The sequence below is a fragment of the Sinocyclocheilus anshuiensis genome, unplaced genomic scaffold, assembly GCF_001515605.1.
Source record: "Sinocyclocheilus anshuiensis isolate Anshui unplaced genomic scaffold, SAMN03320099.WGS_v1.1 scaffold1024, whole genome shotgun sequence".
NCBI lineage: Eukaryota > Metazoa > Chordata > Actinopteri > Cypriniformes > Cyprinidae > Sinocyclocheilus > Sinocyclocheilus anshuiensis.
Genome location: NW_015552843.1, coordinates 1,514,467 through 1,526,690, shown reverse-complemented (window position 1 = coordinate 1,526,690; position 12,224 = coordinate 1,514,467). Strand labels below are relative to the sequence as shown.

The 12,224-nt window shown below is 38.1% G+C and overlaps 1 protein-coding gene across 1 annotated transcript in view; it reads right to left on the bottom strand.

Moving 5' to 3' along the window:
* The window catches only part of LOC107667995 (semaphorin-3F-like), a 43,087-nt gene extending 42,011 nt beyond the window's left edge, over positions 1 to 1,076 (bottom strand). The window contains exon 1 of the mRNA XM_016459726.1: positions 794 to 1,076. The gene's annotated coding sequence lies outside the window, so the exon portion shown is untranslated. The remainder of the gene's footprint in view (positions 1 to 793) is intronic.
* Between the last annotated feature and the right edge of the window lie 11,148 nt (positions 1,077 to 12,224).

The following is a 12,224-nucleotide window of genomic DNA, read 5'->3' as shown; positions in this document are numbered from 1 at the left end:
TTAGTTGTGAAGTTTGTAGATGTTTCAGGTGAGGTGAATTTCACTGTAGAGTTATTCATCTCTTCTGTGTTTGTCTTCTCAGTTCAGCAGCTTATAAACACATAAAATTGTGTCAAATGGAAATGGAAAATGGAATGTCAAATCTATGGAGAAAGAGAAGTGTAAATAAACTAGCCCATTCAGACTAAGTAAATCGAGTCCAATATGTAAAATTTAAATAAATAAATACATAAAAATACAGCATTAAATCCAAATAACCAAACCACACAATTATTAAATTGCTTAAAATGTTTTATATATATTTTTTTGTTTTTACATTGCATAAGTTTACATCCATATCCAAGTAATCCACAAATAGCATTTGTGTGTGTGTGTGTGTGTGTGTGTGTGTGTGTGTGTGTGTGTGTATGCATGTATGTATGTATGTAAAAAAATATACTTGAGGCACTTCAAAACTTATAGGTCCCATTCATTTTGTAAATTCCTCAGTAATCTGACCCTTTTCAGTGGGTTCCTATAGGTTCTCTAGAACGTTTCATAGCTTTTTATATTTACAGTATATGCATTTTCCGTGTCAGCTGCATTTTTGGGTATCATATACGCGTGATGATGCCCCAAAATGCTTCCCAACCCATAAGTGCTCTCGTCAGGCACCTCACTGTTTGAGACAGCCTGTAGGTGACAGGAGAATGTAAACAAAGAACTCAAAGATGAGCAAATCAAAAAAACCCGTAGCAAACAAACATACTGCTTAATGTTTCAAACATGTTTCTTTCTCTAAAGAGCCACTTACTTCTTGTCCAGGTAACTTAAGATGGAAGATGTTACATTCCGTGGCACGCAGCTGTCCGATGCGAACAAAACAGTCACAAAACACACCTAAACGCGTCAATGTCCATTTGTTTGTAGGCTTGTAGGTTGTTTCTTCGTTCTTTCTCAGTTGCCAAAGTTTCCAGTCGGCGCAGTTAAAGTAGGCTACTATCTTGTGTTCATTAACCGGTTACCCTTTGAGAAGTAACGCGGAGCTCAGAAAAACTTTCCCAATTCCAGTCGCACTGTCATCTTTCACAATATCATGAGGAACCCAGAAGCTTTTAGAGCAACATATTAAAAAAAATCAGCATATCAGCCAGAGGAACAACATAGAAGAGGCATTTAGTAAGGGATCAAGGTAACGAACAGAGAATTACGTAAATACCTTCATGTGGTGCATTAAAGGATTCTAACCAGTATTTACACCCATGAGCACATAAACTGAGTTACTAATCAATTCCTTATTCATTTTCTCTGGCTTAGCATCAAAAAACATCCTCAAGTTCACTGAGCAAGGATGCTAATGAAATGCATTTTTTATATTTCAACCGCTACAAGCACAGGACGTGAATTTCGAAACAGCCTTAAAATCATAACCATTAAGAGCCTTTTCATGTTTTGTGCAGGATTTTGAGTGTCCCACACATCAAGCATCGCTGTTTGATACCAGAAACCACCAAATGTTGTACAGCCAGGGCAGTATTTCAGACAAAGTTCACTTTACAAATCAATAAATGGACTGATTAAAGGACCAAATAAACCACACATTCAACAGTTTTAGCCTCTTTTATAATGCCTGATGTGTCTTGAACTGTGTACCAACTGCAATAAAACTTCTCCTCTGAGCTAGATTAAAAATAGTACTATTAGAAATAGTACATAATTAATGCCCTCTCTTATTCTGCATTTGTAAAGTTTAGGGTTAGAAACCTACAAATTATATATCTGACATTATTTCTGATCTGTTATGCCTTTAACTTCAGATTTATAATTCATTATTTTTTCAGTTGGGGCTGTGAATGAATAATAAATTGGTCCGGTGAACATATAATGTGCATTTCGAAATGTCACCTCATAGTCCTCTAAAGTTGCCTGCTGAGATTGTTTTAACAGAAAACTGATCATTCCTGAGCAACTTGTCATGTGGGTGTAAAGTGGACAATGAAGGCTGATATGGGAACCTCATGGCATCTATGAAGACGCAGGACCTTGTGGACCACTGACCCTGAGACAATGGCTGTAAGCAGCCCACCAAAATAAGACTTGGTAAAAACATTATATGTAAAAATGAGATACTGGTGGCACTTCAAAACTTATAGGTCCCATTCATTTTGTAAATTCCTCAGTAATCTGACCCTTTTCAGTGGGTTCCTATAGGTTCTCTAGAACGTTTCATAGCTTTTTATATTTACAGTATATGCATTTGCTGCATTTTCTGCATTTTTGGGTATCATATACGCGTGATGATGCCCCAAAATGCTTCCCAACCCATAAGCAGGCACCTCAGGCACCTCACTGTTTGAGACAGCCTGTAGGTGACAGGAGAATGTAAACAAAGAACTCAAAGATGAGCAAATCAAAAAAACCCGTAGCAAACAAACATACTGCTTAATGTTTCAAACATGTTTCTTTCTCTAAAGAGCCACTTACTTCTTGTCCAGGTAACTTAAGATGGAAGATGTTACATTCCGTGGCACGCAGCTGTCCGATGCGAACACAACAGTCACAAAACACACCTAAACGCGTCAATGTCCATTTGTTTGTAGGCTTGTAGGTTGTTTCTTCGTTCTTTCTCAGTTGCCAAAGTTTCCAGTCGGCGCAGTTAAAGTAGGCTACTATCTTGTGTTCATTAACCGGTTACCCTTTGAGAAGTAACGCGGAGCTCAGAAAAACTTTCCCAATTCCAGTCGCACTGTCATCTTTCACAATATCATGAGGAACAAATCCGTTAGTATTCCAGAGTCAGACGCGCTGCCTCTCTGTACGAGTCCAGTCAAGTGTTTGCAGGTGTCGGCTGTGCTGTGTGCTGTACCTCGCCCTCTCTCCACTACCTCCCTATTAAAACCAGGCAGCCGTGTCAGTGTTAACCAGCTCCCTGCCAGCACTCAACTGCACAGAGCCCCCGCTGCCTGATTGAGGCACTGAAAGAGGGATTGTCATCCAGTTAATAAACCAGGCCTCTTAGTTAATCTTACAAAGAGGGGATCATTAATTATAAGCTAGTACATGAAGTTCCCAATACTGAGTCCTATTAACTTAGAGTTATTACCCTTGGTGTCAGGTTGCATGGGTTATAATAAACCTCCTAGTCTGGGTGAGGCCTCATATTTAATTCTCTCTGATGTGAAACAGTGCAGGTTTCTGTCAGCGGCTCTGACACTCTGGCGATAATAGTCTTATCTTCTAAGGGCAGATATGTTGAAATGAATAGAACTCGGAAAAGATTACCATTTTAACATTTAGCCAGTAATTTTGGTCTGAAATTATGTCGATATTAATTCTGTGTCGTTTCTATTATAACACTGCTTTGGACTGTTCTGAAAACAGCCTGACAAAGCTGCATTATTGGGGTTTTTACCTCTGACTGTGATTATATGTTGGTGTTAAATGTAGCTTTACATGAGCCTTATGGATTGAGCTGGGGGAAAAAATCACTATAAACAACAGATGTGCATCTCACAGTATAGCTGTGTTGGTGTGATTCCAGCAATTGTCTGTACACAGTGAACGTGAAACTGCGGTGTGATGCAATCTCGTCCAATTAGCGGATAGGTTATGTTTAATGTACATGTTGATCGGAACTCAGTGCAACGACGCAGAAATAGAAACCAAGCAACCAACAAAATGTGTCCTGGCTCTTTAGGACAAAAATGGAAGAAATTATTACTTCATCATGCTACATCTGATGTAAAAGATACAAAGATAAATCAGGTTGGGTTTTGCTTTTGAAAAGCTTAGCTTCTGTATTTATTATTATTTTTTTTTTTAATTAAAGGTAGGAAAATGTTGTCTACAATTTGTATTTGAAAATTTTTATCAATCTAACCCTTGAATTATATGTTAATTTAGTATTATTTATATGCTATCATTGTATTAATTAATATTTTGAATTAGCTTTCATTTTTATATTTTCATTTTGATTTAGTTTAATTTTAATAGTTTTCATTTATTTTTATTTCAGTTTTAGTAATTTTAGTACTTCAACTTTAGTTCAGTTAATTGCCATGGCACTAGTTCTAAGTTTTTTTATTTAATATCTATATTTTATTGTATTTCAACTTTATTTCTTTTACCAAAAACAAATAATAACAGTGTTAGTTTCAATTAACAATAACAAAACTGCTTGTATTTTACTTTAGTCAGTCTAGCACTTTTGAGAGATGTTAAAAATATGAGAGGGACTCATCTTCATTAGTTTCTAACATTTTATCTTTTGTCCCCCTCATTATTAAATATTTGGTTACATTCTTACATTTGCATCTGATACTGTAATCACTGTCCCTCCATATCAGTGATTTTGCTATTTTCTGTATGTTGTTACAATATCCAGCACAAGCTAACAGGTTTTTGGCACATCACAGTTGAGGGGTAAGAGAGCGGAAAGAGGTGGCAGATAGAGAGAGAAAGACACTGAGGGGGATCTGACCCTGTACACAGACAGGGCAGTGCTGTCATTGTGCCCAATGTCTCCATGCAGGAATAGGGTAAAAAGTGCTCTGGGAATTCTTGAGATTCCTGAGAGTCCAGCCACGGTGGCCCACAACGAAAGAAGTAGGGTGACCAGGAAAAAGGATTAAAGACAGCATTCACATCAGGGCATTTTCAAATTCCTCTCTTACGTGTGTATGTGTGTGTGTCTGCTTGCAAAACAAACCCCATGTCTCTGTTTGGCCCTTTGTGTGGGGGTCAGTCACCCTGTTCTCCAATGGAACCCAAGACCCTTCACCTCCCCAAGTCACTCATAAGCCTACACGTCTCACACAGCCTATTCAATCCCTCACTCTTGTAGATGCTCACGATCTTACTGACAGGCGTGCTGCAGGGCTCCTCTACCTGCTGGGAGGATGAATCGATCGGTCTTGTTTGCTTTCACAAGGAGAAAATGATTTGGGACGGCCAACCGTGGTATGCAGCTATCTGGGTGAAGGGGTTTAGGGAATGCAGGCAGCTCTGTGGAAATGAGAGGTCATTCCGGCAGTGACACAGATCTAGTTTTGCAGTCGTTGACAATGCAGCAAATCTTAATGAAAAATCAGTTTTCACAAAAGGCATTTGTTTCAAGTCTTCAGACCAAATTATTTTTGCATGTTTGTTACACATTTAAAATGACTGAATTATGTCAGTTACCACATTTTGGAATAAACTCTGAAATTTATTTTCTGTGACGGTGAGGTGTGTAACCTTTGATTTGAGTCCACTAGGCCTGCTTATATTAACTAACCATGACATGTATGACCTTAGAGCCATATATTATTGCCACTGGATATTACCTTTTGGCAGAGGATGGGCTTCCACTGATGAGTTCAGAGACTGTCAAGGTTTCTCTCCAATCCTTCATCACTGATTTTTTTTCCCTTGACTCAGTCACCTTAGCTTTTTGACCCCCATCTGAAGGTTGTCCCCCCTAACAATAGGATTAAAAACCACACTGTGTATTGCAAATAACAATGTTTTATACTTTAAATAATTGTATAAGTAGTAAAACAACGCAAACGGGGCAAAAATGCATTTTAAGTTTAGAAACATTTTGAGTCTCCCCCTCCCTTGCCTCACAGTGCTTTGGTCCAAATGTCTGCTTTCCTCTTTTACATCACCTACACACACACAAGTCCAGTGAGAGAGAACAAAGTCAATAGTTGTGGAACTCCAAGGCTGTCAAGGCTATTTTATTCACTTAAACATCGGATGAAGTGATTATTTTCTCTTTAATACAGATGATGCCAATGTATTTTTCGATGAGTCGCTATGTTAGCAATAATAACATTACCTGCTTGACAGAAAGGGTTGCCTGGTTGCCAATTGTTACTCAAAACTAGCCCAAACTAACCGCGTTTCGAGGTGGTCCCCCGGTAAAAAATTGCGTTCCGGGGGCTAAAATACACGTTATTGGGGTCGCTTCAACCCGCAGCAACAGTGATTTTTGCAACTTTTTTTCAAACGGCAACTTTTTGTTACTCATAAATAATTAATACTTATGTATAGACAGTTGGAGAGATGTATTTGGTGTATTTGGTGCTTCTGTTTGCTTTGGTGTTGAACAGGATACAAGAGTATCAGTAAAGGGTGAAGTGTAATTTCCCATCTAGGGCACTGTCACTAGGATTTCCTCTGAACACCCAAACTGATGTAGCTGACAGTCACATGCAACAGACGCATGTGGAACACCTACATGCTTCCTCTACAAGAGGAAATTACTACAGTTAGGTGCAGCATGCACAAAGGATCTTCTTGTCACTTTTAGTGTTTACATTTTTTATGTATTCAGTCCATATTTTGGTTGTTTCTATATTCAAATCTCCCTAAAGGACCAGTAAAATATGAGGGATTGGTTTTATACCTGCGGTATTCATCTTTTGCCTTCCGGAGAGAGTTTGCAATGATTATATTGTTGGAGACTAACTCTGATTTAGTTTCTGGTTTGCTCATGAGACTTACGTATTCGTTCTGAACTTTTCCAGTGGTTTTTCCAGCATAACTGCTTAGCTTTGGCAGCTATACCATGGGAATATATCCTTATCCAAAACCTGTGTACTACATTCACTCTAGAGTCACAGATGTGTTCTAGAGTCACAGATGCATACTGGAACTTACGAATATTTTACGGTCAGAATGTGTTATTTTGACTTCACTTGGCTTGCAAATGTATTATGGAAAGCACAGTCACGCATACAATACCACTGAGAATGTGTAAGCTTCACTATGTATTACTCTCAAACTCACTGTTATTTTGTTTAGCTGTTAGGTTTTCTCTAAAATGGCGTGATGACAAACATGAGCAAAAATGAATTAAAGGAACTTCATATTCTGTATTTTTGGCTATGCATCATGCATGACCCACAGAGTTTTGCGAGGGTTGGTTTTCTCCAACGGATATGAACAATTTCCCATAAGACAACGAGAGAACAGGAAGAAGGTCAGAGAGAGAGTCAACAAAACCCACCTGTAACTGTCAGCTTTTCCCAGAAGAAGCCTCTTTCCGTTCTCTCTCTGGCCAATGAGAGTCTCTGATTGTATCAGTGAGAACCATACCGAGAAATTCTGGTTCTGCTGAGATCATCAGGAGTACAAGCATTAAGATCACAACCCCTCAAAGAGGGGAACATGTGAAATCCAATCATCAGTCTCTAGATTATGACAGTTAGCCAAAGTATCAACTATATAACTGAAAACATCTAAAACACCTGTAGTTATTTAAGGTCCTTGGTGAGAAAAAGCAAAAAAATAAATAAAAAATAAAACACACACTTTTCCAACAACATCCTGAAACCCATTTTTATTTGATTAAAGGGCAAATACAAAACGTGGCTGAACTCTACTGCAACAAGAATTTGACCTAAGGTCAAAGAGATATGAGTTTCTGTTTCTAATAAAACCCCAACCTCTGATAATCCATAACGGAGGCCTTAGTCTAAACTAATACCTCATACCTAATCTAACATAATTTTGGATAAGTGATTTGGCAGACACTCTATACTGCTGAACATTAGCAGCATGTGTCATACTGATTTCATAAGTCTCCTGCGCCAGAGTACAGTGTAAAGACATTTAAGGAAATCATACTGTTTATTTTAATGAGAAAAGCATGAAAGAAAAAAGAAACAAACAAACAAAATCCTAAATGGATTACATCTAGACTTGCTTCACAACCTTAAATTCATTTTGTCATATCTGCTTGATAAAATTGGGTTACAGTCATCATTTAATAATGTTGAGTTGACATCATTTTTTGACATGTTGTTGGTCAGAAATATGTTATTGATAGCAAGCTCTGAGCTGGTAGTCTTAGAAAAAGATGACATCTTGCAGCATGCAAAATCCTTGCTAAAACAAGATTTTCAACCAGGCATTCCGTAACATCCAATAAACAAACATTAATGACAACCACATATTTAAGGAAAGAAATACACCCAATAATTAACTCAAAAGAGGCAACAGACACAATACAAGTAATTGTTCCAGTTATTAAGTGAAAAAAATATTTATACACCAAGCATGTCCATTGATATACTGTTTACTCTGGACACGTCAAAGCAAAACCTCCAAAAAGATCACCTCAGTGGTAAGTCTTTTAGTCATTTGTCAAGTTGTCAGAAGTAGTGCAAATATGGAAATATGTCAGATATAGAATGGGGCATCAGTCAGTGCTACGCAATGCAGTGCATCAGGTGTAGACAGCGATTATACACTAAAAAATGCTGGGTTAAATATAACCCAGCACTGGGTTAAAAAGGGACAAACCCAGCTATTGGGTTGCTTTGACTCAAAACAACCCAATAGCTGGGTTTGTCCCTTTTTAACCCAGCATTTTTTAGTGTAATGGATATTTAATTATAATGGATTCTATTTGCGTTTATCAGATGCAAAACTACTTGCATACAACAGTACTTATGTCAACTACTCTCTAAAAAATGCTGGGTTAAATACAACCAAGCGCTGGGTGAAATATGCACTGGGTTGTTTTGACTCAGCGGTTGGGTGAAATGTTTAACCCAACCTTCTGGGTAGTAACCCAACGACTGGGTCAAAACAACCCAATAGTTGGGTTTGTCCATAGTTTACCCAGCACTGGGTTATATTTAGCCCAGCATTTTTTAGAGCGTAGCTAAGATTACCAAGCAAGAATAGGAAATATGAACCATTGATTGTGATGCTCTCAGACCGTGTTTTTTAAGTACTGATGAAGGATTAAAATTATTTGTAAATGTATGTTTTTAGTCTGCTTCACAGAAAGTCAGACTGGCGACGAACCAGATAGATACTACACACAACCAGCAAAGAGCTTTCTGTCTGGGAAAGAAAGGGATTGTGTCTTGTTTTAGAAAAATATCTAAAAGGATTTTCTCTGCCTAACAATGTTATCTTTCCATGATGGTTCTCTCTACATGAAAGGAATCCTGATACGAAAAGCTCAGGATCAACTTCTGTTCTTAACAGGGCCCAGATCTCAATAAATCTACACAATTTATTTTAATAAATAAATCACTGGCAATTTAAAACTGAAATGAAAAGATTTATTTTATTCATATGTTGTTGAAATTTTATATGTTATTGTATTTCTTTCATTTTCTAATACATAGGCTATATTTAATAAAAAAAAATTTGAAAACAAACTGTAGGATTGACAGTGGTACTCTGCTAAGGCTTTCTGGTGATTTTTTACTGGAGTTTTGTGGCTTTCTTTGTCAGCTATGCTTAAAATTGTATTTTTGTCTTTCAGACTCTCCTCGCTGACTTCTCAGAGAGGATTTCTGGGGAACGAGGGGCTTTTGATAACCAACCCAATAGGGATGCTCTTACTCTTGCTCCCTCGCTCTGCCTCTCTCCGTAGTGTGTGTGTGTGTGTGTGTGTGTGTGTGTGTGTTCCCACATTTCACTGTGTGCCTGGACATGAATGTGTGTCTTCATGCATGTAAGATTGTTTATACGGAAGCTGTTCGTATCATGATCTCTGCTTTACAAGACTGTCTCGTTTAAAGTCCCATCAAGAGAAACACCAGTCTGCCGGAGTCAACCCCATTGGAAATCCCTGGACCAGAATTAAGCATGACATGTCTGTGCCTGTGTTCACATCGCCAATCTAACAGGCTTCAAATCCCCTCTTCGTTCTGCTTTCTCTGTGTTTGTACGTGTATACGAATTCGATTAACAGCTGCGGATCGGTTTATTCCGTATAATCCAGGTAGTCTGCTATTACACTCTCTAAAAATGATTGACATCTTCAGTCCCATGAAGAAACTTTAACACTCACAGAAGCTTTTCAGGTTCTTTATAGTGGAAAAGTTAGTTGTTCAGATTTTTTAAAACGTTCTTCACACTAAGAAAAAATTGGTTCTTTTAAGAACTGTTCACTGAAAGGTTTTTTGGGGGACCCAAAGATGGTTCTCTTACTACGGCATCGCTGCAATACTCTTGTATACACCTTTTGGAACCTTTAATTTTAAGAGTGTGTTGTTCACACTTGGCATGTTTGGTAAATCAAACTCTGGTGCAATTGCTTTGTTAGTACATCAAACAAGTGTACCAAGACCCCCTGAGAAGGTGGGTCTCAGCCCACTTCCAAACGAACTTTTTTGACTGAAATATGAATGCAACATTGACCAACCATATCTAAACAAACCAAAAACACTCTCTTCTCATCGGAGTTATGATGAGCAATATGAGTTTGTCATGTCTCTCATTACAGATGAGTACAGGTGTCAGAACCGCCATCTCCTTGCAGCAGATTTTCATTTGTGTTCAAATGGATGAGTTCCTTGCGCTGTTTTGACTCATTTTGTAACAAATTGTTTGTGATTTATCAGCTGCTAAAATACCATCATATGTGTACATGCACATACATAAGTTTAGTTGCAAAATATATGTCATGAAAGCTGTCGAATTAGATTGCGATTTTCATTACGTTCCATTTGTTTTGTTATCAAAAGTTTTGCTGTTAAAAATTACAGTGTGAATGCCAAGGGAACCAGTACTAAATATTAGGGATGCACCGATACCGATACTGCCCGATACTGAGCTTCTGTACTCGTACTCGTTAAAATGCCCCGATACCAAACGCCGATACCACACAGCATGTGATAAGCGCCATATTCAAACAAAGAAACACTGACAGCAGAAAGGAGTTATGGATGTCTACTACGAAGTATATGTATGCAATGAATATAATGTTAAACATTCAGTATTAACGCCTGTATAGCTGAGACAGCATGCCCAGGAGACTACAGGCTGTCATTAAGGCTAAGGGTCGCCCGACTAAGTATTCATAGTTGTGTAAATACTGTCATACTAACAGCTGTCTGAATTATTTTGGTTGATTGTAATCTATTACATACCTTTCTATCAGAATTATCTAGCATTATCAAGATGAATTTGTTCTGACACAGTTTAACTCTGAGTTCTTGTCATATTTTATTACCATTTTCTAAACTATAGCGAATAAACTGTGATAATGTGAGAAATGTTGAAGGTGTCTGAATAAATTTTGGTTTGACTGTATCTATTTGATAAATGAAGTTAACCAACTAACATTATACATACCCTTTTGGTTTCTGTACCCAATATTTAAAAAATGTACAAATGCAATAAAAATATCGGTATCGGCATCGGTATTGGTATCGGCAAGTACCAAAAATAAAAGTATCGGCATCGGGCGAGTACTGGAAAAAGCGGTATCGGTGCATCCCTACTAAATATAATTTCCTTCTTTAGTCCAGACCAAGAAAACCAGAAGAACCAAGAGAACCAAACTACATGTGTGAACACATCCTAAGTCAAAACAAAGAGGTGAGATTATTCCATTCTGATTTTCAAGTGCATATTTGTCCTCTTTCTAGAATCTTCTCACATCTCCAGATGTTTCTGCCCAGGTAATTAGATCACAGCACTTGTTAAGCTAAAAAGAGAAAAAGGAGATAAGATTCCCTCTCTCAAGCCTCTCCCATTATGGTTTCTCTGTCCCCCAGAGCTATTTGACTACTGTATAACAACTTGAAAGTTGAGGAAAGTCCTGAGCTGTCAGGAGGCATCAGAGAGCTGCGGTGCCCTGCGGTGAGATCGTCTCTCCGTGCTGCTAAGATGGAGGTCAGCGCCCTTTCATCCTCTCCTGCAGAAAGACGCTCTTTCATTCTTTCAAAGGTAACATGTCTAACAACATCAAGGTGAGGGAGATTGCAGATGCGGTGCAGGAAATTCTGCTGTGCAACTGGGATGCTGGAAGGAACAAAGCGTTAGGGAGAAAATATCAAACACATTGTGGGATTGGTGTAATGAATTTAGATAGTCTACTTAGATACCGACGTCTGTGTTTGAGGAGAAAAGCCCAGCTTGAAGTTTCAGTTTCACAAACCTGAATGGATGACCAGGGCCTTTCCTGATGAGAAATGAATGAGGTCAAGCAGAGTCTATTCAAATGTGTCTCTCTGCTAAATATGATTTTCCTCTTTCAAGGTCGTACAAGTAGCAACATTTTAGATAACTGTGTACTCGTGTAACTAAGCTTCGTACTGTGTAGACACAGCTCAAACCTCACAGACAACAAATCAGTGACGTCTTTAAACAAGAACAAAAGAGCCTAACTGTATTAAACATGGACCAGGAAAACCGTAGGGAATTTGGTTACAGTAAATTGAATTGAACTAAATGGAAATAGGCAAACTGAGAAAACAGAAACATGTTCCCTTTGTCAATTAGTCAGG